The sequence below is a fragment of the Podarcis bocagei genome (genome assembly GCF_964188305.1).
Source record: "Podarcis bocagei genome assembly, chromosome: 14".
In the NCBI taxonomy this organism is placed as follows: Eukaryota; Metazoa; Chordata; class Lepidosauria; order Squamata; family Lacertidae; genus Podarcis; species Podarcis bocagei.
Genome location: NC_138139.1, coordinates 15045724 through 15053859, shown reverse-complemented (window position 1 = coordinate 15053859; position 8136 = coordinate 15045724).

The following is an 8136-nucleotide window of genomic DNA, read 5'->3' as shown; positions in this document are numbered from 1 at the left end:
AGGCCATATCATATAGTTGTGATACTTTGATACAGGGAAGACGGAAGTATTGATAAGAAAGACGGCAAGAACCAAAGAGTGAGGATAAAAGTACAAGGAGATACATTGTGATGTGTGTTTTATTTTCCATTTAGCTTTTTTCTTTCCTTTTGGTTTTACTCTCTGCTATTTTTCTAGAAAAAGAGGTGCTGGAACTCATCATGAATGCCTCCCTTGTTCTCTTAGAATGGCAATGGCGGCCACCAGAAAAGTGCCGGAACTGAGTTCTGTCAAGTTCCAGCTGAAAAAAAGTCCTGGTTTTACGTATTTGCTTTCGTTTATTAACTTACAATGTTTGTTGAGCTTGGAAATAGAAACTTGCCTACAGTACAAAGGTGAAGTTCTCACTTGTTGCTCAGCTCATTTTTGCACCTGGCCCCAACCACCAGGATGTGGCCTCCAGGAGGTTACTTAAAAGAGAATGTGGCCCTTGTTTTTCCCATTCCTGACACAGATGCTAAATAGCATTGGGAACAGGGCAGGTCCATACGGGAGGCATTCAGATAACCCAGTTGTTTCCCAATAATCCCAAATTGTTTAGGCCAGCAATGTGGAGCCTGTGTCATTCCACAAGTTGTGGGACTACAATTCCCATCATCCTCGAGCACTGGGAGCACTGACTGGGAGACTGATAGGAACTGGTGTCCATTAACATCTGGAGGACCAAAGGTTCCCCACCTTTCACGCCCTGATCTGGCCACAGTGATCCATGCGACGGTCACCTCCAGGTTTGATTATTGTAACTCGCTCTACCCTTGAAGCTGACCCAGAAACTCCAGCTGGTGCAGAATGCTGCGGCAAGGCTCCTTACGGGGTCCTTGCCGCGGTATCACATTCATCCAGTGCTTTACCAACTGCCTTGGCTCCCGGTGGTGTACAGGGTCAGGTTTAAGGTGCTGGTTTTTACCTTTAAATCTCTATGTGGCCTAGGACCCACGTACCTACGGGACCGCCTCTCCTGGTATGCCCCGCGGAGGACCTTAAGGTCCACAAATGACAACATTTTGGAGGTTCCAAGTCGCAAGGTGGTTAGGGCCAGGGCCTTTTCAGTACTGGCCCCGACTTGGTGGAACGCTCTGTCACAAGAGACTAGGGCCCTGCGGGACTTAACATCTTCCCTCAGGGCCTGCAAGACAGAGCTGTTCCGCCTGGCCTTTGATTTGGACTCAGTTTGACCCTTATGTTTCCTTCCCCTTATGATTTTGATCTATGGGCTACTCTTAAAATGAGGCTGCATTTTAACCTGTATTTTAAATTGGTCCCCGTCCCCCCCATTTTGTTTTTACTGTAATTTTACTGGTGTTAGCCGCCCTGAGCCTGGCTATGGCCAGGGAGGGTGGGGTATAAATATTTTATTTTATTTTAATTCTTATTCTTATTATAGCTTCATAAATCAAGAATAGAACCTTAGGTTTGGCCTGGTAGTAAACAACCAGAGCAGCTGTTTTTACAATGGTGCTGCAAGTTCACAGTAGCTTATTCTGCTCTGCAACCTATAATAATAATAATAATAATAATAATAATAATAATAATAATAATAATAATAATATATTATTTATACCCCGCCCATCTGGCTGGGCTTCCCCAGCCACTCTGGGCGGCTTCCAAAAGAATATTAAAATACTGTGATACATCAAACATTAAAAGCTTCCCTAAACAGGGCTGCCTTCAGATGTCTTCTAAAAGCCTGGTAGTTGTTGTTCTCTTTGACATCTGGTGGGAGGGTGTTCCACAGGGAAGGCGCCACTACCGAGAAGGCCCTCTGCCTGGTTCCCTGTAACTTGGCTTCTCGCAGTGAGGGAACTGCCAGAAGGCCCTCGGTGCTGGACCTCAGTGTCCAGGCAGAACGATGGGGGTGGAGACGCTCCTTCAGATATACTGGACCAAGGCCGTTCAGGGCTTTAAAGGTCAGCACCAACACTTTGAATTGTGCTCCAAAACGTACTGGGAGCCAATGTAGGTCTTTCAAGACTGGTGTTATGTGGTCTCTGCGGCCGCTCCCAGTCACCAGTCTAGCTGCCGCGTTCTGGATTCGTTGTAGTTTCCGGGTCACCTTCAAAGGTAGCCCCACGTAGAGAGCATTGCAGTAATCCAAGCGGGAGATAACCAGAGCATGCACCACTCTGGCGAGACAGTCTGCTGGCAGATAGGGTCTCAGCCTGCGTACCAGATGGAGCTGGTAAACAGCTGCCCTGGATACAGATTTGACCTGTGCCTCCATGGACAGCTGTGAGTCCAAAATGACTCCCAGGCTGCGCAACCTACTTGCTGCATTCTGCACAAGCCACAGTTTGTGGACCAACCTTGAAGGCAGATCTCCCTCAGTCTGTCTTGACATGATCCTGGCTGCTTTGGGAGCAACAAACCAGGATCCTGGCTCAGGTGTCATAACAACCTAACCCTTTCTAGAAAGATCTTCTCACTCGCACAAAGGAAAGAAGAAACTATTGTTTGCACCAGCACATGGCTCATTTATAGTAAGTCAGGAATCCCAGTTTCTCATGATGTGAGAACACGGATTCTGCAAAAACTGGAGCTGGTCAGGCAGCCATGACGGATTCTGGTATGTCTCTATTTGTTTGTTGGTTTGTTTTATTTGAGAGTTTGGTAACTTTTATCATCATCATCATCATCATTATATATGGGGTAAATACATATACATATGCAGAATGCCACTATGCAAATATTGTTTCAGTAGTCTTCTGTATGGTTAACCAGTGTTCCTAACAGTGCATATGGCTCAACGTTATTTTGTTTTGTTAAAAGCAAACTCAATTTCTCAATCAATCTTACTCTGTCAGCTTTACTGCTTGAACCACTTCCCACATCCTTAAAATCCAGTCCTCCAATGTGGGTTTGTTTCTTTTTTCTTCAGTTATAGCTGATGGCCATGTGGGCAGCTATTATTACTATCTCTCTACCTCCTTCCAAGACAAAATCTTTAACGTAACCAAATAATATAACTAAAAGATCTATAGATTCAGTTATATCTTGGCTTTCTCTTGTTGTAGTCTTTGTACGCTATATAATAATAATAATAATAATAATAATAATAATAATAATAATAATAATAATAATAATAATTTATTATTTATACCCCGCCCATCTGGCTGAGTTTCCCCAGCCACTCTGGGCGGCTTCCAATCAAGTGTTAAAAACAATACAGTGTTACATATTAAAAAACTCCCTGAACAGGGCTGCCTTAAGATGTCTTCTGAACGTCAGGTAGTTGTTTATCTCTTTGACATCTGATGGGAGGGCGTTCCACAGGGCAGGCGCCACTACCAAGAAGGCCCTCTGTCTAGTTCCCTGTAGCCTCACTTCTTGCCATACTTTTAAGCACGCTATACTTTTAAGCATTTTTTTTAAAAAAAACCTTATATTAATAAGCCATTTCTCCACATTTTCACAGGTCCCTGAAGACTCTTGAAATAATAATAATAATAATAATAATAATAATAATAATAATAATAATAATAATAATAATAATAATAATTTCTTATTTATACCCTGCCCATCTGGCTGAGTTTCCCCAGCCACTCTGGGCGGCTTCCAATCAAATGTTAAAAACAATACAGCATTAAATATTAAAATATTAAAAACTTCCCTAAACAGGTAACAAGGATGTGATCTATGCCATACATTCCACATAGTTTCACTGATATTCCCCCATTTGAAAAGTTTGGTAAAATAGGCCCCCAGAGAGTGTGCCATTGAGAAAAACATAAGCTATTTTTAAAAACTGTCAGATTGTATATAAACGACAAGATTACAAAACCATGGAAAAGAGCGATTCCAATTCCAATTTGGAAGAATAAATAGGAAGCCACCGTTTATTCCACAATGTTTTCAGATCTCACGTCATAAACCCTGGACGTGACATTTATTTTGTATCTCTAGTCCCGAAACCATTTCACTGTGAGCCAAGAGCTTTTCATTCATTGGAGGAATGAACAAACAGAAGCAGAAAAGGGACAAAGGAAAAGCGGGGGCTCAGAATGCACCCCTGGCAAATATTACATGATGCAAGCAACAGTTTTGTTATAGTTACCCTGCCTCCGGGTGGAATGGGCCGCAAGCTACGGTTTCGAGGCGTGTTTGCTCAAAGGCAGCTAAATGAATGGAAATAGTCTTTTGGTTAATTGCTAAGAAGCTCTGTGCACTCAAAGCCTTGGGAAGTTAGCATATGCTCTTGAATGGCTTCCGCTCTGCCTGTGAATCGATTGGCTTCCTGTTGTTAGCATAGACCGGTGGTTTTCAAGCAGCGTGCCATGGCACCCCAGGGTGCCTTGAATGATGGTCAAGGGTGCTGCGGGCAGCTGGCCTCTGTCCCTCTTTCCTTCCCTCCCTCCTCTGATGCCCTCACGCGTCTCTGCCTCCCAAAGGCTTGCACAGCTGTTTATTGCAGAGGCCCTGACTATAAGCTCCGCAGACCAATGGTGCCTCACTATGGGGTGGGAGCCAGGAACAGCTCAGAGACCAGGGTGGCGGCAGCAGCTGCCCAGAGGACTCCCTAGGAGAGGGAAGAGGAGAGGAGGCTGAGGGAGGATGTTTGGAAAAGGGTGAGGGGCTGCCAGCCCTGCAGGCAGGGAATAATAATAATAATAATAATAATAATAATAATAATAATAATAATAATAATAATTTATTATTTATACCCCGCCCATCTGGCTGGGTTTGTTAAACAGTAAAAGCTTCCCTAAACAGGGCTGCCTTCAGATGTCTTCTAAAAGTCTGGTAGTTGTTCTTCTCTTTGACATCTGCTGGGAGGGCGTTCCACAGGGCGGGTGCCACTACCGCGAAGGCCCTCTGCCTGGTTCCCTGTAACGTGGCTCCTGAGTCCCACAGTGGTACCGTAAAAAGAATGTGGTTGGTCTAGGGCAGGGGTTGACAAGGTTTATCTTGCCTGGGCTGGATCAGTCCTGCAGAGATCCCGCGCATATGTGTGTGATTTTTGGCGTCTGTGAATGTGCAGACGCGATTTTCAGCACCACGGAAGCGAGTCCCTGCACCGTGCCGGTTCAGCGCAGTGCACGAGCGGACAACTCGGTTCGGGGGCGGCTCGTGGGCCGGTCAAATGACCTCCATGGGCCACTTCTGGCCCATGGGTCTCAGGTTGCAGACCCCTGGTCCAGGGAGCCACAAACTCAAAAAGATTGAAAACCTCTGGCATAGTCAGTGATCTAGTCCTTTCAACCCAACCACGCCGGATGCGATTTATGCCTTGTTTCAAAACAGTCACACTGTTGGAGTCACCGTCAAATGGTTGCGATGTTGCAATCAGCCGGGGAAATTCTGTCTATGGTATTTTGCCCATAGGAATACAGTGCTACCTCAGGTTAAGTACCGTATTTTTCGCTCCATAAGATGCACCTGACCATAAGACGCACCTATTTTTTAGAGGGGAAATGCAAGGGGGAAAAATTCTTTAAAGGGAGTGCTGAGCAGAGCCTGTACGCATCCCAGGCTCTCCTTAGTGCTCCCTTTCACGAGTCATGTAGAGTGTGTGTGCGGCGCTTGCAGGCTTCTTCTCCTTGGGGAAAAGCCCCCAAGAGCCGCACACACGCTCCGCGCGGCTCTTGGGGGCTTTTCTGGGAGGTGGGGGAAGGGACTGAGGGGCTGCCCTCTGTCCCTGCCCCCACCTCCTGGAAAAGCCAGCAAGAGCCGCACATTCTTTAAAGGGAGCACGGCTCTTGGGGGCTTTCCGGGAGGTGGGGGAAGGGACTGAGGGGCTAAGCCAGAAGCTAGAACAGCGAGAGGGAGCACTGTGCAGTGATCCTTCTCACTGTTCTAGCTTCTGGGATAGCCGTGCAGCCTGCATTCGCTCCATAAGACGCACACACACTTCCCCTTACTTTTTAGGTGGGGAAAAGTGCGTCTTATAGAGCAAAAAATACGGTACTTAATTTGTTCCTGAGGTCCGTTCTTAACCTGAAACTGTTCTTAACCTGAAGCACCACTTTAGCTAATGGGGCCTCCCGCTGCCACCGTGCTGCCGGAACATGATTTCTGTTCTCATCCTGAAGCAAAGTTCTTAACCCTAGGTACTATTTCTGGGTTAGCGGAGTCTGTAACCTGAAGCACCTGTAACCTGACGCGTATGTAAACTGAGGTACCACTGTATCAGAATGGACATTTTCCACTCCTGCCGCCATACCATGGAATACCCTTCCTGCTGCCATACACATGTATCAGGAGAAGCGGCCAGCGCTTCCTGGAGGGTGGCACTGTGGTCTAAACCACTGAGCCTCTTGGGCTTGCCAATCAGAAGGTTGGCGGTTCAAATCTCCACGACAGGGTGAGCTTCTGTTGCTATGTCCCAGCTCCTGCCAACCTAGCCGTTTGAAAGCACACCAGTGCAAGTAGATAAATAGGTACCGCTGTGGTGGGAAGGTAAACAGCGTTTCCGTGCACTCTGGTTTCTGTCACGGTGTTCTGTTGCTCCAGAAGCGGTTTAGTCCTGCTGGCCACATGGCCCAGAAAGCTGCATGCGGACAAACGCCGGCTCCCTTGGCCTGAAAGCAAGATGAGCGCAGCAACCCCATAGTCGCCTTTGACTGGACTTAACCGTCCAGGGGTCCTTTACCTTTACCTTATCAGCTACCATCACTTCCTTCTGACATCTTGTAAAGACAGATCTTTATGCCCAGGTTTTCTTCCCTCCATATGACTGAGCCCTGTTTTGTGATTCTGTATTCTCCACAAATTCCTTTTATTAATTTTTATATGATCTTACATGCTTTTAAAAACTGTTTCACTGGCTCTCTGTTGTGTTTTTATACAATATTGCATATTGGTTTATATCATACATTGCTTAAGAGGTTTTAAAAACGTTAAGTGGTTTATAAATGCTTTAAAATAAATAAGCTGAAGGACCAAAAAAGTCACAACTGTCATTTGACATCAATGATGGCCCAGTGGCGGTTGTAGGCCTGTTTTAACATGTATTGCAAATTTTATCTGTTCCCTCCATTCCTGATGTTTTGTCATGATCTGGTTAAAAAAAACAACCAACCTCCATTTCATTTCTCAGAAAAAGCCATCAACAGAGATAAAGGTATTCCGCTGTTCATTGTTGCCTCTGTCTTTGGGTCTTGTGTGTAAGTCATTGGGCTTTGCTGGGTTGTGATGATTTTACATTTACTTGGATTTTTGATAAGCATATTAATTAAAGAGGATATGGGTTTAAATTTTTTTGTATATGGGAAACTAATAGGGACTTGCAAAAGAAGAACAATAGCCTGTGTAGGAAAAATTCCCAAACAACATTAGCACTCTTTAGAAAAACATCCTTAAAAATCAAGCAAAAAATTGTATTTTACACCTATTTACATAGCACAAATGGACAAAAAGTACTTACTTACTTACTTGCCAGATAGGGATGAAGAGGGAAAGGGTATTTCCCCCCACTTGGTAGGATTACATAGAAGTTTCGAAACACTGAGGTTCTGTTTTCATTGAAATTTCAAAGATAGTAGGCAAACAGGGAGGTGGGGACTATGAAAGCTAGCTCTATTGAACTTATTTAGTGGGAATAATTAAGATCTAGTATACAATGACTGGAGGAAGAACATGAACCACCAGATTCTGGAAGGGCTTAAGGGGAATAAGCCTTCAAAAATGATATATTTTTATCATAGTTTAAGATGTTAAGTAAAGGTAAACGACTGAGGGTAAGAATTTGCTGAATCAAATATTTGAACTGGAATACAAAAAGGGAGATGTGAGGAGGTCAAGAAACTAGTGAACAAAATACAATATATTGAGATATAATTTTTTTTTCTTCTTTCTCCCTTTTCTGGGTGGGTTTACTGGTATTTGCTATGACTTTTCTATTTTTTTTTTTGTTAACTGTCTTTCTGTTGAATACGTGTTCTGCTTTGTATTTTTCTTTTATTTTTCTAACTCTCGTTGTCTTATGTATTTTATGTTTTAAACTTGTTTAAAATCTGTTTATTAAACTCTAATAAATATTATTATAAACAAAAAACAAAAAACCAAAAATGATATATGAAGGTTTGGGAAATTGCACTTTACACTGAAGCTCAAGCAACATGTCTGGATTGGCAGAGAGAGAGAGAGAGAGAGAGAGAGAGA